This window comes from Furipterus horrens, unplaced genomic scaffold (assembly GCF_987537825.1).
Source record: "Furipterus horrens unplaced genomic scaffold, mFurHor1.1.pri manual_scaffold_9, whole genome shotgun sequence".
Taxonomy (NCBI): domain Eukaryota; kingdom Metazoa; phylum Chordata; class Mammalia; order Chiroptera; family Furipteridae; genus Furipterus; species Furipterus horrens.
In genome coordinates, this window is record NW_028327179.1 from 8,760,281 (window position 1) to 8,786,420 (window position 26,140).

Genomic DNA, 26,140 nt, shown 5'->3' on the forward strand with positions numbered 1-26,140 from the left:
GAACTGTCAGCTAAATCAACTCAGTTATTAACTCAATCATTCACTCACTTATTCACTTGTAAGACATTTATTTGTTGAGCACCTAAATGTGATAGTCACTGGAGTTAAAAAGAAGAGTAAGAGTTCAGGGTCATTATTAAAAATCCATGTATCTATGTGCTGTTCTTTTTTATAATTTACTGTATTTTTTGCTCCATAAGATGCACTTTTCCGCCTAAAGTGGGGGGAAAATGTCTCTGCGTCTTATGGAGCGAATATTGCATCACAGACCATGTGTATCACCTGACCTGTCAGCGGTGGCGACAGCTGTTAGAAGAGGAAGCGGTGGCCACACACAAAACCCCTGGGGACACGTAAATGTCCCACTTTACTGCTGAATCTCAGGGTGTCTGGTCAGTATGAAGATAGCGAAGAAAGTGGTATCAGTGATTGTGAGCACCTGAGCTTCATCAATTCTGACACTAGCGATGATGAGTTCCTGGGATTCCCAGAAAACTAGAAGAGCACTTGAACCTTAAAGTGTCTCCTCATTTGTTAATGACAGTGATGATGGTTCTTCATACCTCTGTTGACTGCTGTTCACTTTCCATGGTTGAAATATTATTCTGTGATATTTTATTAAATATTTTAGTACACCGTTTGGTTCAGAATATTTTTTTTTCTTGTTTTCCTCCTCTAAACCTAGGTGCATCTTATAGTGTGAAAAATATGGTATTTTTCATCAAAATGGTGGTAGGAACTCCTAGCTATTGCTAAGTTTTATATTGTTTCCAACCTGGTGTGTTTCCTGAGTAATTTTATCAACTTAGGTCCAACCGGAAAAGTGGAACCAGTAAGAGATATATACTAAGAGAGTTATTGTTAAGAAACAGACTTACTCAATTTTGGGGTCTGGCTAGGTCAGTCCAAAATCTAAGGGAAGGTCATCAAGCAGGGAAGTCTGGAACTCTCAGCCCCGGTTGAAGCTACTGTCCATAGGCAGAATTTATTCTTCTTCTGGGAAGTCTCAATTGTGCTTTTAAGGCCTTTCAGCTGGTTCATTCCAATTGTCTGATATAATCTTCTTTATTTAGAGCCAACTGATTATGGGATTTAATTATCTACAAAACACCTTCACAGTAACATCTAGATTAATGTTTGATTAAATAACCAGTTACTTGCCTAGTCAAGTTGACTCATCTAAAAGACCATCACTGTAATGTTTGGGGAAAAAATTGTTTTAAACCTTGTATTTTAATGGATAAGTAATGGCCAGAGTAGCTAACTACCCTATTGATTTTCCAAAGGTACTTTAAACATTATTTGGGATGTAGGGATAAAACATCACCATAGTTAGTTGATAGAATCAGGGAAATGAAAAATAAACAGGTGCAATGTTGCATCAACTTAGTCAATTTATAAACTAAAGTTTAAAATGTGTAACTAGTTGTGACAGCATTTTGAGGAGACCGTCTCTGGTTCCTAATACTTCTCTCCAGCTTTCATTGGTAGTGTCCAGAACAGTGGGCATGGTCTTTGGGGCTCATTTACAAACTGAAATTTAAGCATATTCTATCTTAAGGAAACTTGAGAGGCTCAGTGGGAATGATTATGGTATTTAATTCATTGTCGTGTGTTGTATTTATTTGTTTAGTCATTTGTTAAATCACCCAGTCTGTATTATTTGTTGAATAGCCTAATGGTTGAAACCACAGCCTCTGTATTCAAATGCCAACATTTTCTAGGTATGTGGCCCTGGAAAAGTGACAGGAGTTTATACAGTCCCTATTGTGAAATAGGAATGATACATTCACTGCTTCATGGATTTGGTTTGAGCCCTAAATGAGATTATCCTGTGAAGTCAGATATTTACCTTCTGGGGTCACAGACCTGACTTTCAGTCATTGTCTGTCGTAGCCTGGCACAGGTACTGGCGGAGATGTACAAGCTGACCATAACAACACATGATGTGCCCATGAGTGGTGGATGGTCCAGGGCATGGTGGAAGCACACTGGATTGACAACACCTGCAGACCTTTACTGTGGAGGGGCGTTTTGACCCTCCACTGCTCACACAGATAGTGAACCTTAGCAACACCATCAAAACTTGGCATTGAGCCCTGGCTGGTGTGGCTCAGTGGGTTGAGTGCTGGCCTGCAAACTGAAACATTGCCAGACCAATTCCCAGTTAGGGCACATGCCTGGGTTGCAGACCAGGATCCTGATTGCGGACTTCTCGTCCTCTTTTTCTCCCTTCCTTCACCTTACTCTAAAAAAAAAAAAAATCTTAAAAAAAACAAAGTTGTCATAGAGATTAATGACACAATAAAAGAGGAGTTATTTCATCAAGAAGCAACGATTAAAGAAAGAAAACTATATTGAATCCTTGCACGGAAAGTCAGATCTGTGACCTCAAGAAGTAAATTTAAAGATAGTGAAGAAATTTCTGCATTATAGGGCAACATTCCCAAATGATCGAATATCACTTTCCTAGAGATTTACCTACTGAGAGTTGTCAAATGAAGTCAAGATTATAGGTGTCCTATAATTAAGTCATTGTGTAGTTACTGGGTTTCTTTTTAACGTTGTGTTTAAATTAGCATTTTACATCTTTCTCTCTTCTCTCCCTCCTTTATTTTTAGTGTGCTCATCTATTTCTCCCATAAGGTTTTATTTTGCTCTGGTTATTTGGCTACATACAAATACTTCTTGACTTGTAGGAGTAATTTTCACCTATTCTCAGGGGATTTCTGACATTGAAAGTAAATGACTCTGTCAAGTATATTTCCAAAGAACTTGTGCATAGAGAAATTAACTCATTTTATAAATGCCTTCATGTAAGAGACATATGTTCCAGCTGTGTATAATAAATATGCTTATAGCTTTGGGTTATTTTATACATTCACAGATTTTGTTTTTTATTACATTACTTTTTACCCTAAAATAAATTGCCTGTCAATGAGTTGCAATACATTAACTTTCAATGAAGAATAAAATGAAAGGGAAGAATATAAAATTATAAATAGATGTGTGAATGGCATTATTCTAACAATAGGAGACTTATCATAGTCTAGCTTGTGGGGCAGGTAATTACATTTTCACCATTATTCACAGGCAGAACAACCTCATACTGTTTCATATAACCCTTCTTGTTAGGCTCGTGTTCTATAAAATGGGACTCAGACACCTGCTTCCCATAAAGTTATACAGGTTCTAATTTATTAAGTACGTTTTATGCTGGCTGATTTTTCTTGGTGATAGTCTCTATATTGAGTGAGTTATGGGTCACAGTTCACCCTATCTATGAAGGTCTGGTTGTTTTGGGAAGGAAGGAATCATGCCCAGGAATGCAGGATGAGGACTCCCATCTAATATGACGTGGATGCCACTTTCTTGGTCTTCACTTCTTTGGGCATGGTTATTCCTCTTGCTTCTACTTGTAGGGCTCAGAACTTCCCACCCTCTGTGGTTTTGACTGCACACACACATATCAGGAGGTAGTTGGCTCATTGCAGCAGTCTGTGATCTTCAGTTTAACTCTTCTTTTAAAATTATAGTTACTTATATACCCAGTAGAGTACCTGGAACAAAGTACACATACACAGCAGCTACTAGGGTGTAGAAACATTGTGCTAACCTCCCTACATACATTATTTTACATAATCATCACCAAAACTATGAAGTAGATACTCTTATCATCCTTTTTTTTTTTTTTAACCAAAGAAGAAATGGAAATACTGGGAATTTGACAAACTTGTTCAAGGTCATACAACTAGTAAGTAAAGAAGTCAAGCTTTGGAATAGAACTTTGTACTCCGAAGGCCCCATGCTGACATTCTGGGCTAGCCCTTCTCTTGTTCACTCACTGTTGCACGAATGAATGTCTCCCTTACTCAACTGGGAGCTTCTTGCATCTTTTCCTCTATAGCCCATATGGCACCTGCTATGGACTTGGCAGCAACAAATGCTGCTGATGCAATGGTGCACTTGGCCGGCAGCACAGGGCTTCTGATATGCACATCTTTCTATATGGAGACCAACTCAAAGGCAGTGCAGTTCACTGTACAGCGAACTTATTGAAAGCAAAGGCAAAGACGGGATTCACAGATGGACTGTCCTCTGAGTATAAGCTTCTACTGTAATACAAAAAGGTAACATACTTCTGGGAATTATTAAGAGAAGTTGACATTTGAGAGATAAGAACTAATTAGAATCTCATGATGCTAACACTTTAAAAAGAATCTGGAGATACTGGAAGAGTTGTGTGAGAATGAGTGAGATGATTAAATGTGTTAAATGTGGGTGTTTATGAGAAAATGATGGGAATATTTAACATAAAGAGGAGAAGGTGGTGGTTAGATAATAACTTCAAATATATGAAGATTTTGAAGAAATTGGTTATGCCCCATTTTGTATTCAATTTATACACAAAAGAAAATGTACTTAAAGTTAAAAGATTGGCTTGGGATTTATTATTCATCCAGCATATTTCCTTAATGTCCACTATGATCGTAGTACTATAAAGGAACTTTCAACCACAGACTTTTTAAAAAGACAGAAGTTTGTAAACATTAAGTTATATAGTTCCTACAGTCCAACTGAAGTGGCAAAGTGTTCTGGCTCTAAGTATACAAGGAATTTAGTACAAATCTTTGCATTGCATGATTTTGCAAGGAGAGACATAATATTTTTCAATAGATATTTTAATCTCTAAAATTCTTCTAAAACTAGATGATATAACATTTTATCTTAATTTAGTTTTTTCAGGAATTCAAGATAACAGAGTCCATCTCTATTGATATCTGATTGTACAATATATTATAGTGATAATACTTAACTAATCTGTAAGAATAGAGATGTTCTCTCTTATTTGTATGTCTGAAACCAAATAGGATATTGTCAATTTGTGAACTATTTGCTTTTGTTTCCTTGGGTCCAGAATAGTGTGTAGTACGTGGGCAGTCTTTGAATGTTTATTATACTCAATGGAAGCAATCATTTGATATCTGCAGTGAACTCATACTATTAGGTTGTGAATGACATGAGACCAATGTCTGTGTCAGATTCCTCTGTCGCTCTACAGTGTATAACATAGCATTTAGCCTATAGTAAGCATGTTTATCCAGTAAGTAAAATAATGAAATAAAAAGTCTTAGCATAGTTTTTACCAAATTTTCAATTGAATGAAATCGAATGCAGGTCCTAAATTCAACTACTGGTTAAGGTGCTCCTAGTTTATGATGATAAAATAACATCAACAAATATGGGCAATTGGCAAAGCATCCTAACTATTTTCATAAGCCATTTGAAGGTAGTTACACGCATGAACCATCAAGGATGCATAATTTACTGTTAACATATTAATTTCACTCACTTCAATTGAGATGAGAGTTTTAATGAGGTCTTTATTGAGTGGTTTTTTTTCCTCAGAGGAATGATGGCAAGTCAGTGAATGTTGGAAAAAATTCCTATTTTTAGCTATTTCTGTGGTGAGTTGAAACAGTACTTAGCAATGACCAGTAGGAGAATAATTATAGATAAAATCTGCTTGCTTCATATTTATATGTCTGGACACCCTGGATTTCAATTTTTTAAAACACTGAGTGATGTGAGATCCCCATTTAGGAGAATCTGAAGAATCTGCAGTATTAACAATTGTCATTTCTTTAACTGCATAGAGATTTTTCACTATCAATGAGTTTGCTTGTAAATTTCATGTTGTAAGAGCAAATTCAGGTTATTGTTACCCACAATGAGAGGAGTTTAAGTCTCCCACTGAGATCTGTTTTAATCCATGTTGACATCCAAATTGTCGTCTTTTAAATAATTTGAACTAAAAACTATCTATGCATAATTTCACCAGGGTTTCCTTAGAATTATTAGTTCATAAGCTCAAAGCTCCTTAGAACAATGTTTCTTGGCACTGTTAACATTTTAAGCCAGATAATCCTTTGTTGTGGGGAGCGGTCCTGTGCATGGATGTTTAGCTGTATTCCAGATTCCAGCAACACTTCCGTGCTAAAACCAGAATGTCTTCAGACATCGCTTAACTTCCCATGGGGAACAAAATCGCCCCTGCTTGAGAATCCCTGTCTGTCTTAATCTAGGAAGGCTTTGGGCACCATGAAGTAGGTAACAGATTCACCTGCTTCCTTTCACGTATTGAGGGAAACACAGACACGCTCATTCTGCAGGTTTACATATTATTTTTATGACTCCCTCCTTCCCTGCCTCTGTCCTCTCCTCCACCCCCTTCTCTCCTTCTCTCTTTTACTCTATTTCTTTATCTCCTCTTGGGCCCAATACCTTTATCATTCATGACATGAAATGTGTGATGATTTAAAAAAATACCTCTGTTAATAACTGGACATTTAAGGATCTTCTGGGTCTTGTAATATCAGTTGTCACTTATTGACATACTGTTCTCTGTGGTCAAGACCAACTGGCATAAAGGGCCCTCTGTGCTCTTGGTAAGGCTGGGAAGCAAAAGCCATGCCGTGCAAAGGGCCCTCTGGCAGGAGCCTGGACTGAATGAACAATGGCCTCAGGGTTGCCGGGCAGAGAAGCAGTGGGGAGAGAAGATGGCTTTTTACTGCTTTGTATTAGATGCATAAGTAACTTCCATCAGTTAAAATGTAGTTGAGATGGAGGGAGCCATTCCAGTTAAAGATGATCAAAATTCTCACCAGAAATCTGAGGAATACAAGAATAAACCAAAATATATGTCTGTGCAAATATGTTTCCGTTACCTTTCAGGCATTTTTCGTGATTTTTTTGGTGACAGTCTGGAGCCGTGGGCATGCTTGCGTTCTGGTGAAAAAGAAGAAATTGCCATAATTTTTTTGGTGGGGAGTTTAGCAATACATGTCAAGAAGTTTAGAAATATTTATTTTCTTTAATCCTTATATTAGACTTCTAAATTGTGTCCCAATAAAAAAGCAGTGCACAAAAGTATCATTGTAGAAACTTCATTTAAATACAGTTTATAATAACAAAAATTAGAAACAACCTAAATGTCCTACATTAATGGGCTGATTGTATAAATTATCATATATATTTAGTTGAAAACTATGTTGTTATTAAAATTATGTTGGGAAAACATTGGAAGATATTGGTAATATATTAAGTATAAAAGTATTCTACTAAACAATTGGCATGGGGAAGGTTAAAAATAATTTAACCTCCTATCTACAGATCATTATTGTTGTCTCTAGGTGGTACAGCTTGATGTGATTTTTCTTTTCTTTTTTAAAAAGGTATTTTATACATTTCCTACAATGATCAAGTATTCTTTTTGGAATACAAATAAAACAACGGTTTTTACATTTCTAGTGGGGGACCTTAAAGGAAAATGCCAACGGCAACTGTGTTTATCATTTGGGAAATACTTATTCCATTTGGAATCTTCTCTGATATTTTTAAAAGAATACAAACTACAGCTTTCTTTTCATCTCACATTTCTACATGTGTTAGAGTAAAAAATATCCTCTGTTCCTTAGAGGAATGTTAGGGAACATGGTCAGTAAAAGCTGAGAAAAATTACACACCAGCATTTTTGTTGAGGGTGTTCTGTGGTGTGTCCACAACGGATTATTGGTTTTCTGACTAGTAAGAAGGACAGAAGTAAAAAACTAATACATGTCCGGTTATTTGTAGTCTTTCCCAGGAACTTTTCTAAATTCTTCTAAACAAAGCATGTGAATGTGGAAGAATTAATAGGTTGTGGTGTCTGGTGCTTAATTCAGGGGCAATATTTAAAACAGGAAACAGTACCTCTGAGAACTGACAGTCATAGCAATATACCCGTTTGTGCTTGTCCGCTATGTTAACTGGTCATCACAAAGGGTCCAGAAAGAGAAAAAAATATTAGAGAGAAGTCATAGTCAGAGAAAGGAAAAGAGTTAAAAAATCTTTCATCGTGGCAGAGGTAAAAATGAAACACATCAATGTGCCTGACATCACCTCTCCTTCAAGTTCGGAGATCGTTGCGTGGGGAACCGTGAAGTAAATCACGCCACAAAATTGGAAGAGAAAAACTGTCAGAATGAATGAAATGCTGATAAAATAGCAAACGCATTTCAGGGAGCGTGGCACGGTGGTTTAGTTTCGTTTCCACAAATGTATAATCTGAAGTGTGTGTTTGGCTCCTTACCTTTTAATCTCAATATGGAACGGAGCACTTTCAGTGCATAAAACTATCTCATTTTACATTTATGGTCTTCGTTCCATCTCAAGTGTTCTGGATCCCTTGACTTGAACGCACCTGCACATGCGGGGAAGCAGGGCTCCGTGGCTGCGCTCCACGGCTCCCCAAATCCCAGGCAATAGAACATTCGAGTCCGCGGAGATTGACAAAGGGAAACACCAGACTCTTGTCAACTCTAGCGGGGAAATGCTTGCACGCCAGCCTTACCTGGGAAGGTCTGAGGGAGCACCCAGGTCAACGGAAAAGCCCCGAGAAGGCAAAAACCAAACAGAGCTTGCTTAACTTAGTTTACTCTGGATTTCCAGAGCATTTCCGCCCAGGAAGCTTTCCCTTAGCAATGCCTGTGTACCAGGTGTTCTGTGGAAGACACTTTAGACAGCAGTAGTCCACCTTATTCCAACCATAACAAGGCAGTTTAATAATTCATGTTATTTGTCTGAAAGTGTTATCCTCCTCTGCAAGGTCAAGACTATCAGCATGGTCATGCCACTTCACACGCTCCTCTAAAGTCTAGCCTTGTTTCTGTATTTTAAAAAAGCTTCCAGGGCCCTGGCTGGTGTGGCTCAGTTGGTCGGGTATGATCCCCCAAGGCGAAAGCTGGGCAGTTTGATGCCTGGTCGGGGCACACGCCAGGGTTGCAGGTTCAGTCCCCAGTTGGGGTGTGTACAAGAGGCGACTGATCGATGTTTCTCTCTCACATCAATGTTTCTCTCCCTCTCTTTCTCCCTCCCTTCCCCTCTCTCCAAAAAGAAATAAATAAAATCTTAAAAAAAAAAAAGGTTCCAGGAAATAGGAATGCATTCCTGGCTTGGGGAATCACTACACCAGAATCGATTTAGAATAATGCCAATACTATTACCAATATTACTATTACTATTACTATAATAGTAATATTAGTATTTTGCCCTGGCTGGTTTAGCTCAGTGGATTGAGCGTCGGCCTGCGAGCTAAGTGTCGCTGGTTCGATCTTCCAGTCAGGGTACATCAGAGAAGGAAAACTCTGACTCCAAAAAACCTCCGCTGCCTTGCGGCATACCTCTTCAGGGGAAAGGCTAAGGGAGTAAACCCCGACAGAAAATCCGGAGCCGGAGTCCCTAAGGCGGTTTGACGTTGTAGTCAACACCGGCAACTCCTGCGGCGCACCTGAAGCCAAGCTGTATCGACTCCGTCTTTCCCTTGGACCCTTCAGCTGCGAAGAGAGGGGGGGTCTGCTGCATGGGCAACAGCAGACCCTCCATATTACCCTGCCCAGGCTCTGTAGCTTCAGCGTCATCGCAAGATGTCGATTCAACACGGGAGGAGACAGATACCATGTCACTCCCGAGTCGGACTGCACAGCCATTCTTGGCGGTGCAGATAGACTCTGAAGAAGCTACACCATCGTCTCTCGAGACGGATGGCTGCCGACGACGACGAATATTAGTATTACTGTGCTGCTATACTAACGTTAGTATTATTATGTTACTATAGCAATATCATTACCATAGTAATATTACATTGCTATAGCAATACTGCTTTTACTATATTACTATGGCAATATTACTATTGCTATAGTGATAGTACTGTTACTATTCTTCAAAATACTTTTTCACTTAAAAATTATTTTCTATTGTTAGCTTTTATTATTATTATTTTTTATATTTTATTTATTTACTTTCAGAGTGAGGGGAAGGGAGAGAGAAAGAGAGGGAAACATCAATGTGTGGTTGCCTCTCACGTGCCCCCTACTAGGGACCTGGCATGCAACCCAGGAATGTGCCCTAACTGGGAATCAAACCAGTGACACTTGGCTCTCGGGCCGACACTCAATCCACTGAGCCACAGCAGCCAGGGCTCACACTTTTTTCACTTCTTATCTCATTATCATTGCCTGTTGACCAGCTGTTGTGGGAGGCAGATGTACCACAAGGAGAGTGTATTCCACAAGGTGCAGCTAGCTGCTGTCATCGGGAAACGACGTGGCAGAAACGAGTCCTTGTCAAGTGGAACAGAAGATTAGTAAGGGCTGACAGAAGCCAAGGGCCGCCCCTGAGAATAAGGAAACTGTATTTCTGATGGTAAAATCAAGCAGTCTGGTGATCAGCTTTCCCTCCCTTCCCCACTGCTGTCTGCTTCTGTGCCATCCACAGGCCCCCTCCCTGTGGCCCCGGGACAGACACCCGCTCGCCTCTCTGCAGAGGACTCAGTGTGACAGGGGTGCCCAGAGCACCCCTCCTTTAGCATCCGGACATTTCGCCCAAACTGAAATGACCAGCAGGGACGACCACTCTCCACAGCAGGGAGAGCCCGTCTGCCCCACATCCGCGCCCTACTCTTGAGTTGCACGGAGGCGAGAAAACCAAAAATCACTACAAGAGCTGCTCTGTTTACTCATATTTCTATCCTTTTGGGATTTCTTCCCTTCCTCACAGACCACATTCTGGATAGAGAAACCTGAACTTTTCTTTACTCCTGACTGTTTCTCTCCTCCCATTCCGTCCTTCTCTTCATGGGGCATTGAGGGCTGTGCCCATAGGAAGCCATCGTAAGCGGGCGGAGCCCCCTGGGCTGCCTCCTCGGTGCCTCCCAGTCCGTGGTTACTGTCCCTCAGCCCCTCTGGGAGGCGGGCAGGGCTGCCGGCTGGCAGCTGCTGAGTTTATACTCCAGCGAGACACAGGCAGCACACTGGACTCGTATTTGCCTCCCTCTTCAGTGGGACCAGAGGTAATACTGTTATACTCCCAACGCTGAAGGAAAGAAGTTCAGGAAGTCACTTGGAAATAATCTCGTCTCTCTCCCCGAAACCCTTCTTATGATCTCTTTTCAAGTCCTCTTTACTCCTAAGCAGAAAGTGGAGTCCGAGAACCTTTGACACTGGTCGCTTTCAGTTTGGGGTTTCATGATGTCCTTTAGACACTGAAGTTGACAGGCTCATATGTTGTGAATTCTTTGATAAATTCCATAATGGTCAATACCAGCCTATTTTAGGACTTGATATGTTACATGGAGTTGATATGTGTGTGTCCGCCTTTCCCACCAGACCGTACCCTGACGATGCACAGACCCAGCGTGGAGCAGACCTAGTATGGGTGCCCATGAAATATTTGTTAATTAAACTGTTGGATCCCACTTGCATGACACAGTCGTGTCCCGTCACCGCCAGGAGTAATTTTCCTCTTCTCCGTGCTTGAGTGTTTGGTTACAGCTTCATCACAGGATTTGCCGAGTAGAAGCTGTTTATGTGTTTGCCTCCCACGCGTGGTGTGAATGCCTTGGTAGCAGGTGTTGTGTCGGATCTGTCCCAGCTTCCTGTGCACCGTGCCTTCTGCTGAGGAGGTAGCCGATGCTGTGTGTAGCGGCGCCCGTCATTTGTTCCCAGTGTGCTCAAGATGCGCAAAGAAACGGTGGCTTCTGTGCTTCTGGTGTGGGAGCTGATTGTCACAAGCCCTACCCTGCTGGGTCTGGGCCTGTAGTGAGTGTGGTCTGTGTGTGTGTGGGCGGGGGGAGACAGAGAGAGAGACAGAGAGAGAGATTAAGGTAGGAAGAAACTAACCACAATCCAATTCACAAAACACCCGATTTAATCATTTTTTAGGTCACTCATTTTCTGAAAAATCGAAATCCTTAGACTTTTAGATTTCCCTATTCCTTTCCCATCGCTCTCCCAGACAGCATAGGTCCTGCCCTGGCATCTCTTGTCTCCATGGTGATGCTTCTTATTCACTTGCCACTGCAAGTCTTAGTGATGTCTCTAGCCCAGTGCTGTGACTGTTCCTCCCCACCAGCTTGGCCCCTGTGGCACCGTGATCCCCCTGAGGACTGGTGGTAAGTCTCCCTTGGTCTCTGTGGCCCACAGCTGTGGTGGCACCCCTTGGGGTCCTGCCAGACAGTGCTGTCAGGTGCTTCCCACATTCTTCTACAGGGATCAGGGAACCTCTGACACCTTCCTCCTTCCTCCCTGCCCAGGAGCCAAGTAAGACTCGAGGAACTGAAGCTGTAGCCACTTTCTGTCTAACTATCGCCTAGTAGCTGCTTACACTCTATAATGTCCCTGTCCCAGGTTGTGGTGAGGATGTCCTGGGAGTCACCTTGGAGGTCATTTCCTTGCTGAGCACAGAAAACCTCAGGTCTTAGCTTTCTGCTGACCCATCTAACATCCTCCCACCTCCGGGCCTTGGACGGGGACACTACCCACTTCACAGACTTTCTCTTTATCAAGACTTCTCTTTCCCTCGCTCCCTGGGGACTCGTCATGGTGGGAATGGCTGTTGGCAGCAGATTGGGGGGTGAGGATTGGGGCGTAAACTCAGAATACTCTTTCCTGTGAAATACCAGGGCATTCAGGTGGTAGAATCCCCTGCCCTAGGAGGACCTGGACTTTAGGTGAAGGAAGACAAATGCAGTAGGTCCTTAGACCACAGGTTTTAGCTTTTTACTCCTAATTCCAATGGCATCTTTGCTCAGGGAAATGTGAGTGTGTTGGGACTAAGAGAAAAGGGGAGGCGGGACCCACACCTGGTCCACAGCAGGCAATAGGAAGTAGCCCAGGGCCAGAGGCACACACAGAAAGGGTGTGGGCTGTTCATTCAGCTGTACGTTTGACTGTAAATTTTAAAGACTAGTCCCACACCAGTAAAGATGCTCATGTTGTTCTTATTTTGGAGCCACGCAGGACAAGCTCAGCCACTTCTCTGCTGTAGGGAGACCCCCCACCACATGTCACACCTGCTCTGGTTGGCCTGGGTTCCGTCAGGTTGTGGACAGAGCAGGTCTCCCCTCTGCTGTGGTGCCAGGCCAGGGACATCCCCGAGCCCCAGATGTGTGTGTGTGCAGCCTGGTAGGGAGAATGGAAAACCCCCTCTCTAGAAACACTCAGCAGCATAGGTATAAACACCCCACGCCCTCCTCGGGGCTTTACACTTCTCATGTACTCTTCCAAAGGGTCAGTATCAAGCGCTGAATATGATGTCATTCCCTCGGCTTCTCTTTTCCCTTTAATGGAGAATCATTTAATAGAATTGTTTCTTCCTCTTTCCCATCCCTGAGCTAGAAACTAAAGCTCAACAAAATCTCTTCTGAAAAAATTTCCTTTTATATTCAATAATAGAACATATTACGACACCATGTAGGTTCAAGTGTCATTAAAAACCATCTTACGGCGGATGTGCTGAGATTTAGGAGGTTTGAAAAGTCCTAAATGAGAAAGTCTTAGCACAGAGGAGACTCACACTGCTCATGAGGGGCTGGCTCTAAAGCACCAGGTAATAATTTTAAACCACAAAAGCTACCGTCATCAACAATGAAGGCTAATTGATTTGGGGCGGTGGGGTGCTTTATCTATATTGATCCATCAATATTTGGTAGGATCTCTGCCAATTCCTTTGTAAGTCAACTCTCCTTGAAAATTCTGATGGAAAATAGCTATCAGAGGACAAGTTTTGTTCCTAATGAGTTACGGGAATTGGGTCCCGTATTAGCTTGTTTAGCTACCTGAGCTACATTAAGCTTGTGTTTCTAACCACGGGGGTTTGGGGGAGGTATGATTTTAATGGTAATACTTGAATGAATAAAAAGTCTCTCAACTCATCTTTTTCTATTAACCTATAGCAAAAGAAAGGGGGAAGCTTTTGGCTCGTGACACATTCAGTTAATAGAATGCGCTAGAGCAGACAGACAATGAATGGTAATGTACTATAGGTCAAGATCCTTATCGGCATCCATCCCTCACCCCTCCACCAAGCTATTACAAAATGCTTTGTGGTGGGAAGGAAGTTGAACAGTAATTATGTTGAAAAGAAACTTCCAGTGTTAATAACAGGCTAATTCTTTCCCTGTTTGATTGGGAAGGACTGTGCAGTACAACACAATCACCACGCCTGCCCTGTTGCAATAGCTACCCGCTCCGTCAACCTCATGCCTCCTCGCGCTGACTTTCTTCACAAACCCTTTGTGGCCAGCCTGCCACAGTGGAATTACCCTCAAAATGAAACTAACTTCAGAGCGTGAGCGGAAGAGGGACCGTGAATGGCAGGAGGGAAAGTGCCTTAGACGTCCTGAGAGATCGTGGTCAGTAAACAGTGGGATTGATGACCCTTTCATAAAGCCATTAGATTCTTCTCCCCTCATCTCGTTAGTGTGATGACTACTTGCTAGGGTCTCAATTTCTCCAGTCGATCCTGAGAACCTTCAGGATGTAATAACTTTCGGTCTTTCTCTGGTTCTCGCCAAGCTCCCGACATCATTGGTGGTGAGCCCTTGTTGGGTCTTCTCCAAAGCCTTCAGACACGATTAACAGCCTGTTCGTGAACGTTACTTTCCTTCTCGCTGCTGCCAAGCAGAAGGACCTGGGAGATCAGTACTAAACAGACCACACGCAGAGCGAGGCCCTTCTAAAACCAGCCAGGGTAAGGACAACTCAAGTGTACCCGGTTAGCATCAATATTCCATTGAGCTGAAGGGCTGTATCCTATTCTTTTTAATTAAACTTTATGTTTTGAGATAATTGTAAATTCACATTTAATAAGAAATAACGCAAAGAGATTTCCATGTAACCCTTTAGCTAGTTTTTCCCAACACAAATATCTTACAAAACTGTGGTACAACCAGGATACTGACATTAGCATACTCCACCTCTCTCCTTCAGATTTCCCCAGTTTTATGACACATGTGTACACGTATGTGTGTGTACGTTTAGTTCTGTGCAACTTTATTATTTATGTGGGTTTGTGCCTCTGTTGCCGCAGTGAAGGTCATCAGCATGGGCTGCCTTTTTTTACACCTGTCTTCGCCCCATCGCCTCTCCCTCTAACCCCCAACAACCACTCCTCTGTCCTTTATTTCATAATTCTGTCATTTCAAGAATGTTACATAAATGGAATGATATAGTATTTAACCTTTTAGGACTGGTTTTATTCACTCAGGATAATTCCCTTGAGAATGATCTCATTTTTATCCCAAGGTTTGGAAGGTAATCTGATAATCCAGATGATCTCGTCTCTCAGTTTAATAGGATTATAATGTTAATAAGCCACTTTAACATGAAATATTCATTTGATACTCTCAATAGAGTAGAAACAAAAAGCTTAAAAGGAAAAAAAATAATCATAGATGACACGCTTCCATTTTCTAGTTGTGACAGAGACCTGCTGGCTCTTCCCAAGCCTCCTCCCTCTTCGCCCAGGGCATGCAACTGGGCTGCATCTTCCAGCTGCTGTCTTGGAAAGGTGGCCGTGGGACCGGATTCTGGACAATGGGATGCATTTCAATTCCAGCCTGGTTCACAAAAACCTCCCACACATGTCCTTCCACATTCTTTTTCCTTCTTGGAAACCTGTGTCGTACTTAGTGGAGCCACAAGGTGTGGGACAAACAACCCTGACTTACGTCCCCAGGACCTTCTGACCTTTCAGAGTTGTGAGTCACCAGAGGCGTGGGGTGGCCGCTGCTGCGCATCTGGGGGTGGCCAAGGAAGGGAACTAATAGCAGACTGGATCACTGCCTTTCCTATCATTTCTTCCCTGGGTCTGTCCTGGAGCAAGGACATGCATGGCGCTGTCCCCACACCCTCAAAGCAAGTCACCTTAGAAGTTTCTCCGTTTTCTTTGAGTTGGATTGTTTTATTCCATTAATTCTTCTGGAATTAATCCTGAGGAAGGCAGCTGTGTTAATTCAACACCTTGTTAGCCATTCTTTGCAGGTTTTTATCTATGAAATAACTTTGTCTCTTATTCTAACAGAAAACAAACTAGAGAAAATAGATCATCTTGGATTTATCCTGCTAAAACATACTGTGTATCTAGTGTGGTAGAATTCCTGTGATTTTGCTGGGTGTGGGAGCTTTAGCATCTGGATCACTCTACCAACACAAGGCAATTCAGATTAAATAAGGAACTGAATTTAAGGAAGAAAATTGAGGGAGCCAGGGGACGGGGTGGGCTCTTAAGATGTAGAGAATCATGTCTGTGCTTGGTTTTAACCTTCTTAAATCTTCCTGCAAACGTTCTTCTAGCTTCTGCTCATCTTCTTATTCTCATTACCACCATTCAAAGACGTTCTCAGTTCTAATGTCTCTGGTCTATTGAAGCAGATGTTTTTGAAGTGGCATGTTTATCAGCAGAGAAAAATGGTGGCGATTCTTCCCACATGAATAGCCGCAAATGAAAGCTGGCTTCTGGAACTTACCTTTTGGGCAGCCTGGCAGGATTTCAAGTCCTTCTACTCCACAGCCCCCAGCACGGCCTATGAGAGGTTCTGAATGATGCTCCGAAGATGCTCTGGCTTTCCTTTCCCATTGATTTTATTCTTTGTTTCCTGAAGCCTGATGGCCAATACAGTGGGTTCTCCTATTAGCATACTTTCCCCATAGGCTCTGCCCGCCTAGAGTCCTATTGTAGAGAGATGGTGTTTTCCTAGAATAATCGTGAATCTGTACTTTTTGAGGCACTTTTTTCTTTTCACAAAATGTGTGAGTTGAGTGATGGTAAAAAGAAGTATGGGATAAATTTGTTTTTAAGAAATACTTTTTTATAAGATCAAGAATGATTCGGGGTATGGAAGAAACGCCTTTCTAAATCACAGCACTGCCTTACTACAATAACTCCAGAGGAACAAAATCAGTATTATAAACTCAAACAGTGTGAATTGAAACTTCAGCCTTGAGTGGTAGTAATACTGCCTATGCCGTAACCATAGAAGGCTTCCTTTGCCCCAGACAGTGCTTTCTGCCTAGTTCACTGTCAGGGAGCAGGCATGCATGTACACACTCCCTCACTCTCACACCTGCAAACATGCACCCTGCAAGGAGATTTACCCTGGAGCACAGCAACTGCTGAAGACTGAGCATGCAGGGCCGCTCCATGGCATAGCTTCCTAAACACCAAAGGAATGCAAATATTCGCCAGAAAACCCACAGCAACCAAGAAGGTATGTGGTGATACCCTTGAGTGGGCATCCAAAGAATGGACCCCTGCCAACGGAATGCAACGATCCTGTGGAGAATAGGATAATTCAAAAGTAGCGCCTGTTTAGCTGTTTTATTTTTCTTTGTGACAGATTTCTTTGCTCACTTACGTTGCGCTTGTATTAATAGTAAAGTGCTTGTGCGCGTCCTTACACACACCATCTGGGTGTTGAGAGGAAAGGGCTGGAAGAGTGAGGTGGTAGAGGGACGCAGGCCCGGAATTAAACGCTTTATAAAATAAGGTTTTGATATTTGGGAGTGTAAGTCCTTCAGCTTTGTTCTTTTTTAAATCAAAACCATGTTGGGTATATTTGGGTTTTTGCATTTCCAAAGAAATGTTAGAATCAGCCTGTCAATTTCTACCAAATGACCTGTGGAGAATTTGTTTGGGGTTACACTGAGTCTACAGATAAGTTTAGGAAGAATTCCTATTTCTAAAATACTGTTTTTAAATTTACGAACACGGATTATCCTCCCATTTGAGTCATTTAGACTTCTGTCAGTAATAACTTACCGCTTTTCTGCATAGAGCCCCTTTTTATCTTTGGTAAGATTTTTTTCCTAGATACTTTTTATTTTGATGACTTTTTAGATAGTACCATTTTCTAATTGTTTATTGTTGTTTATCCAGTGACCTTGCCTAATTCATCTTTTAAATATAATAATTTCTTTGTACATTCTTTTAGATATTTTGTCTTTGTATTATTTCATCTGTAGTGACAGTTTTTTTTTTTCTTTCCAGTCTTTATCTTTTATTTCCTCTTTTTTTCTTATTGAACTGGTGAAAACTTCCCATACACTCTTGAAGAGAAGTAGTGGTCATAGGCATCCTCATATTATTAGCTAGTTCAGCAGAAAAGTTTTCCATATTTCAGTGTTATGTATAATGTTTGCTATGGCATTTTTGTCCTAAAGATCCAGTATCAAATTAGGAAATTTACTCTTATTTCTTTGCTAAGATACTTATTATGACCAGATATTTTCTCAAATGCTTAAAAAAAATCTGTTATGATGATTATATGCTTTCTGTCTTATATTCATGTAGAAGAGTGTGTAACATATATTCATTGATTAAAAATGTTTAACCAGTCCTGCATCCTTGCAATTTTGCTTGGTGTTTACTGTCCTTTTTATTTATTGCTGGATTTAATTTGTTAAGATTTTGTTTAGGATTTTTGCACCTAAGTTCATGAAAGAGACTGGCCTATAATTCTCTTCCTATAAAGTTCTCATTTGGTTTAGAAATCAAGAATATGCTAGCCACATAAAATGAGTTAAAAGGTGTTTTCTCTTTTGCTTTTTTCTGAAAGACTATGTTATTTCTGCCTTGAATGTTTAGATGAATTCATTGATAATGAGATTTAGCACTGTGGGTTTTTTTTGTGGGCAAATATTAAACTATGGATTCTGGTTCATCAATAGACTGAGAAGTATTCATACTTTATCTTTTTTCTTGTGTCAGTTTTAATAAATTACTTTTTTATGGAACTTTTCTATTTCATCTAAATTTTAAATGTATCTACAGAAAAGTATTTATGATACTCTTTTTTTACTCTTTTGAATGTCTGCAGAATCTGTAGCAATATTCTTTTTAAAATTTTTTTTACTTACTAAGCTTTTCAAAGATGCAGATTTAGGCTTTGTTGATTATTTCTAAGTTTCTTTTCTACTTAACTAAGTTTTGTTTTCGTGTTTATTTTTGCTCTCTTTTACTTTCTTTGGATAATACTCTTTTTCTAATTTGTTCAGATAGTTAATGAAACTACTTATTTTCAGATTTTCTCTTTTTCTAATATATTTACTAAGGCTATACATTTTCCTCTAAGTGCTGCTTTACCATCATGCCACAAGTTTTGATGTATTGTATTTTCATTAACATTTAAAATTATTTCCTAAGTTAATTTTTGACCCATGTTTATTTAGAAGTATATTCCTGAATTTCCAAATATTTGGAGTATTTCCAGTCATTTTTTTATTGTTAATTTCAAGCTGAGTTTCACTGTTGTAAGATAACATTATCTGTATGATTTCAATTGTTTGAAATTTGTTGAGACATTTTCCTGTGATCCAGCACATGGCCAATTTTGATAACTGCCACATGTGCACCTGAAGAGGGTGTTGTACTCTGCAGCTGGGCATAGCATTCAGTACATGTTCAGTTGGGTCGACTTTGTTAATAATACTGTTTAAAATCTTCAATAACCTTAGTAATTTTTTTAACTAGTTGATAACTTACGTGAGAGGTATATAAAAATATAAATATAAACATAATATTTTTTCAGTGATCTGTTTGTACATCTGCCCTAAGCATGTGTACCTGGGAATCATAGAAACATGCTTCTCTTTTATTTATGGCATTAACAAAAGGTATAAGTTATATAACTAGGGTCTGATTGCCAATCATCATTTTTGCTGGTGTCCTTGATTTTGGTTTAGAGGCCACTAAATCAGGAAACTGCATGCCCCAAACAAGCCCCTTCCCAGAAACTGTTGAAAGCAGTGACCCATACTACCACCAAATTCATGCAATACCATATCAAAATGTATGAGAGAGAATATTTTCTCTGCACCATTCAGGGTACCAGACAAGTCTATTTATAACAAAAACATATAGAATATTCCCCCTCACTGAGTGTCTGCATTCTTCACTCTTTGGCTAGATTGATCTTTCTAAAATGCAAATCTTATTATGCTGCCCCCTCACCCCATTAAAAAAATTTCCAAGGGCTCCCCCCTTATCTCTAGGAGAAAAGTAAATTTCTTTTGCTTGGAATACTAAGCCCACCAGGGTCTGGCTTCTGCTTTCTTCTGAAGCCCTATCTCATCACTAACACCTGCGTTCCAGCCATCCATGGAATTTCCTGGATAGATCTCAGTCTTTAGGTTGCTTTCTCAGGCCAGAGTCGCCGTTTCTCCATTCCATCTTGCTTGCCTGGCTGATGCCTGTCTGACCTCAAGACTGCGCTGATGTCACCTCTAGAGAGGGCCTTGTTATTGGGAGATTTTTCTCCTCTGTGCTTTCTTGGCACGCTTGTCCCATCTCTGCCATCACCCTTGCTGCCCTGCTTGGTATGTGCAGATTAGCTATCCGTGTTTCCCCACTGAGGGCAGACACTGCATTTCCCTTGTTTGTATTTCTAGAGCTTGTCACAGTGACTGCACCCAGAAAGCACCCAGTAAATATAGAATGAGTATCTCAAGTGCAGTCATCTTAATTAATTATAGAAACAAACACATCGCCAGAAAGATACTCAGGTGGCATCATGGATGACATTCAAGCATAAGCCTGAAAGTCACATTAGGCATTACATTTGGGGGAGTGGTTTTAATTTTCTTTCTATGGCATTTCGGAGTGGCAGTGGGTGGGAGGGACATGGAGGGGACAGGTGTGTGAAAAGCATGCAAAGACTCCTTTGGCTTACACACCCACGGATGTGAGGAACAGAAACAGTGATTGTTTTATGCAAATAAGTTTTTAGGACTCATCATTCATGGGGACATGTGAGGAAGACCCAGTTCCCTTTCCTATTCTTTCAAATGAAACAAAGCCTGTTCAAGATAATAGCCATTCTTCTTCACACTGATATCTTAGGATCTGCAGGTCCATTCTCAGAGGGAATGACCTTGGGCAGAACAGACAGATGTGGGAAAGTGTGTTTCATGCCTTTTTATTCCAGTGTGTGTGTGCTTGTACTTTTCTGATGATTTCATTCTAGTAGTGTCTAAGGCTGAGCAGAAATATAAATGTTCTCAAGGCATGTTCTGTAGGGTTTTCAGAACCTCACTGGGCTAGGAATAGTGCCCGCTCCATTGTAGGGTTTTCTATGTTATGAAGTTGAGACAAGAAGTTGCTTCCTAATGAAGAAAACCCCATGGGTCCTAGAAATGGTCTTTCTTCCACTCCAAGAACCTTTCAGATTTCAAAAATACAGTGTTCAGGCGTTTCCTTCTTTAGCCCCTCTCTTCCAACAACACTGTTATGCATCCCGAACACCGGCACAGTGTCATGGGACCTCAGGGCCCAGGACTTGTCCTAGACTTTAGACGTAGGGTACAGAGAACTGAAGTAATGCACCATTTCCTCAGAGCGAAGACGCACTTGGAAGGCAGAGGGGTTATGTGGAGAAATGAAGGACTCGTGTAAAGGGGCCTGGGTTCATCCACAATGAAATTACACACTAAATGAACAGAAAGGCGTCTTGCCAGAGTTTGAAAGCATAAGCTATTCCTAAAATGGCGTTGCCCTTCTATCCTGGAACTATTATTTGGCAGCTACAGTGACAGCAATGGATGGAGTGCTGGAAACTATGAACATTCACTCAGAAGAGAAACTTTATTGTTACCCTTGTATATTTTCTTTTTCTCTTTTTCCATTTCTCACTTTCTCCCTTCCTTTAGCTGCCCAGACCAAACAATCTTTTTGAGTAGCATTAAAAATCTAGATACACGGACCACCGCTGACCATGGGACCTGTCTTTGGGCACATTGGCTTTTGAGGTAAAATGAATTCACATGGGAAAACATCCAGACAAAGGCAGACACCTGGCTCTCCTGCCTTTATTGTCTCTAAGTTTAACAGAAATACCTTATAACACTGGTAGGAATGATCTTGGCTATTTTTAGACAAAATTTCTTTTTTTAAAATTCTTACCCAAGGATGTTTATTGATTTTAGAGAGAGAGAGGAAGGGATGGAAAGGAAGGAGAGAGGGAGAGAGGAGTGTGAAGACATAGAGAGAACGAGGAGGGAGGGAGGAAGGCAGAGAGAGAGAGAGAGAGAGAGAGAGAAACATTAATGCGAGACCGAAATTGACGTGAGAGAGAAACATCCATCGGTTGCCTCCTGTACGCATCCTGACAGGGAATTGAACCCACAACCTACTTCCTGCCCTGACTAGGGATTGAACTCTTGGTGTACAGGATGATGTACCAGGGCTAGACAACATTTTTAAAGATGGATTCAGAACTAGGGAAAATCTGTACTATAATGGAAAATAGGGAGGGTGCCTCCATATTCCCAGAAACTTGAGGAAATTTTTCAATTTTTGAGACTAGTTGGTGACCAGTGGCAGAAGAGCTAATTTGAAACCATTCTGCCCACAAAGAGGTAATTTCACCAAGAGGTAGGTGGTAGGTGGGCTAGGGTAGGGTAGGGCCAGACGGGATGTTCTAAGAAGGATGAAGGAGTGGGGGAAGGGTGAGCTGAGAGGCCATTGGAGCAGTGCCCACCTGGCTGCTATCCTGAAGTTCAACAATATTTGAAACCAGGGACATCTGGAATGTCATAGGGTTTGTGTGGCAGATGCACAGAGCAGAAAGCTGGCAGCTGTATGGGAACACGGGCAGCTGTAGCTGGTATCTAATGGGTGCTGCTCCAAATACAGGCTGGGTAGGTAGAAAGTCACCATTTAGTTATTTTTTTTTGTTTGTTTAGTTCATGTAGTCTTTTCTTTCTTTCTAATTTTTTTTCTTACTATGTTCACTTTTTATTACATTATGGTTTCGGCTTTCACCTTTGTTTCACAGATCTGTTTTCTTGAATTTCATTGAATGCAAAGCAGACAGATGCTCCCTAAAATTTATTTCTGTTTCCTTTAGTGAGTTTTCTTTTCAAAAGTGAGTTTTTTCTCTGCGTTATGAGTGCTGTATTCTCTACTTCCTTATTGCTGAATCTTTTCCCAGATCCCCCCACCCCCTCTTTAGTCGTCCTTGAATAGAGAGAGAGGTGAACGTTGGATGGCTATTTGCCAGGGTGTCGGTAGAATCTGCTTATCTCATAAGCTGGAAGGATGGGGGTAGATTTGAACTCTGTTCAGGCACCCAAAGGTACTTTATTCTCGGTCATTTCTTCTCTGGGCTGTTGAAGCCACTGGTGAGGTGTTTGCTTCTATTTCCAGCTTTCTGTCAGGAGAGACCCACATGCTGGATACCCAAACGTGGGTGTGTCTGGTGTCTGTCACTTCCGGTGACCCCATGCTAAGGAGGCGCCACGCTGCTGATTTATTGCTTGTTGTGGCACAAAGGCTGGGACATCGTGGGGGAGCTGATTTTCAGTGCTGCTGACCTGAAATGCTGAGTGGGATGTGAAGCGATGCTTTTCCTGGGAGCACCACTCTTGCCCTGGCCTGGGGTCCTGGCGGCCAAATCACAAAAGATAGACAGGTCTTCATGACTTGATGTCCCCAAAAGTCCGTCATTTTCCTGCTAACTTGTCTTTGTATAAGTAGCATTACATTTCATCTGCCACCTTTAAAAAAAAAAAAAGTCTTTTAAACTACTTGTCTATTTTATAAAAGTTGGCTTGGTGAAGTCTCCATCATGAATCCACAATCCATTTAATTGGAGACCCATGAACCTGCCCCTTTTGACAGACTACTGTCACAGAATATAATACGCCTTAAAGTTTTTGTTTTCTAAAAAGCATTTTTAGATGAAATTTTGAATTATATTCTCCACACCTGAGAATATATATGTTGGCTTCATGTATATGTGCAACTATATGAAATATAGATATCTTGAATTATACCATATTATTTTCAAAACTTGCTTTTGTTGTTAAATTGCTTTCTGATATTTGGCAGGCTAGAAGTCTGTGGCCAGCTTGACTTTTTGTTTACTTTGTAAGTTACATATTTATTCTATTTATTCTCAAAGATTTTCAAGGTCTTCTTCTTATTTTTTAAAATAAAAAAATTACAATAGCAAACGTTAGATGTTTTTGTTTATTTTATTTTATTTGATCCCTTTTCATCTGTTTATAGAACTTTTTCTTCAGTCTAGGAAAACTGACTTGATTAAAGCTGCTTTTCTTGATGATTTCTTATGGAAACCTCATGACAAGTAGATAGGACCATTGGGTTCTTATTTCTATTCCTCTTCTATTTTCCCTCATCACTTTTTATGATTTGTCCTTTTCTCTTAGGTTTTGAGAACTGAGATGGGTCCTGTTAGAGATTCATGACAATTTCTGGTAGGAACTCTAAACCCCAAGTGAAGGGAGAAATTTAAAAACAGTTTCAGTTTACCCTCGTTTTACTTTGCCAGTTGACAATCTAGACAACCTGGGGGGTCGTTGGCCCCCAGAGGTGACGGTGAAAATTAGAGGCGGGCTTAGCCAGGAATGCGCTTTGCTGAAGAACTTCCACTCCTCCTTTGGAGCCGCTCTCGGGGCTCCCCGCTGTGGTGTCCTGTTCTCGGGCAGTCCGGCTGTCTCCCGTGGACGAGACTCTGAGCCCTTCCGTGCCAACTCCCTGTCCTGCTTGGCCTCCGAAACCCAGAACACTCCCTATTGCTGCTAAGGGGGGCCCCAGGCCTGGCCCCCCCTCCAAGGGGCAGAGGCCTCTACTGACGGGCTTTGCACATTCATTCCCCTTTGCACGTTAGAGAGTCACAAGTCAGGGGGTGACTCAAACAAATTTCCTCTGTGTTGTACATCATTGAATTTCCTGGGAATTTCTTTTGTACGGCTGATCCTCTTGCCCACTTTTGAAGGTCACCTGATCCAGAGTTTTCCCTTCTTTTTATTGCTGATCGTTTTCCTGCGGAGGAGAGTAGTTACTTCTTGCCAAGAAGTCAAATTGTTCTCCCTTACAAATGCAAGTCTGAGGGTGTGTTCAAGTCAGGAAGGTGGGATTAGCCTTAGCAAATGGAGACTTGATAATAATCTTGAGTGTCCTGCTAGAATGTTTCTCATCTGGTTACTTATGATGACCAAGCTTACCACATAACAACAGTGACAATAATGATAACAATTGCCTTTATAAAGAAACAACTGGGAAGTGAGGGGATGTGGGTCGAAGAGCACAGACTTCCAGTTATAAGATGAATAAGTTCTGGGGACCTACTGTACAGCATGGGATTAGAACTAGCAAGTATTCCTTTTGAGTACTGTATACATGAAAGTAGCTAAGAGAGTAAATTTTAAATATTGTCACCACACAAAAAAATTGTAATTAGGCGAGGCAATGGCTGTGTTAACTAACCACATTGTGGTAAGCATTTTCCGATGTATACATGTATGAAATCATCACATCGTACACCTTAAACGTACACAATGTGATCTGTCAATTACATCTCAATAAATGTGGGAAAACACCAACGGTGGGTCACATGGTTGATGTGACTACAGTGGTCCCTCGCTATATCACGGTTCACTTATCGCGGCCTCACTGTATTGTGGGATTTTAAAAAATATTATATTTAATTATTTATCATGGATTTTTCACTGTATCGCGGGATTTTGCGGTGCTGTATACGTGTGTTGTTAAAGTTACGTAGGTTTAAAAGGGTAGAATATGTTTAAGGTTACTACTTTGCGAGGTGTGTGTGTCTGGAACGTAATACCCGCAATGAGTGAGGGAATACTGTATATCAATATTGATTTGATTTAACATTTATAGCACCCTAGGAAATTTGTGGTTGGAACTCCATTTTATAGGTGACACTCGCAGAAAGTACATAACTTGCCTGGTATTGCACAGCCGATGCGTTGGGAGGCGTCCTCAAAGTTTCTGCTCTTCTTTTGCTGGCTGTTTGTCTGAAGTGTTGTTCAGTCTCCAAACCTCTGTGGGACTTAGTGCTCCCAGTTCCTGGGCTTGATCATCTGTGGCATTTTATCGCCTGCATACTAAGTTCTTCCCTGAGGAGCGCATGCTTTATTATTTCTCTTACATTCTCTGGAACCCTTGACCAACATTGGGGAAGGTCTTGTGCTCAGCACCTGGGTTTATTATCCATTTTCACTTTTTTTAAAAAAAAAAAAAAGTAGGGTCGTTAACTGCTCCTAGAGGAGTTCTTCCTGTCCAGTGCAACAGTTTGCCTTCATGGACCCCTTTGTAGCCCGCTAAGATAATTTCGGTGATTTAGACCTGCTCACTGTCTTGGAACACCCTTGGGCCAAGAGTCTGCTATTACCCATGGTCACTGTGACCCAAGCACTGTCCACAGAGCAAAACCCCAGCCTGATGACGTTGTTGCTGGCCATGCTTTACTACATCCCATTAGGACGACGACAATTAA

The 26,140-nt window shown here is 41.2% G+C and overlaps 1 protein-coding gene across 2 annotated transcripts in view; it reads left to right on the top strand.

Moving 5' to 3' along the window:
- The window catches only part of PDE1C (phosphodiesterase 1C), a 364,455-nt gene that overhangs the window by 242,895 nt on the left and 95,420 nt on the right, over positions 1 to 26,140 (top strand). The window lies entirely within an intron of this gene.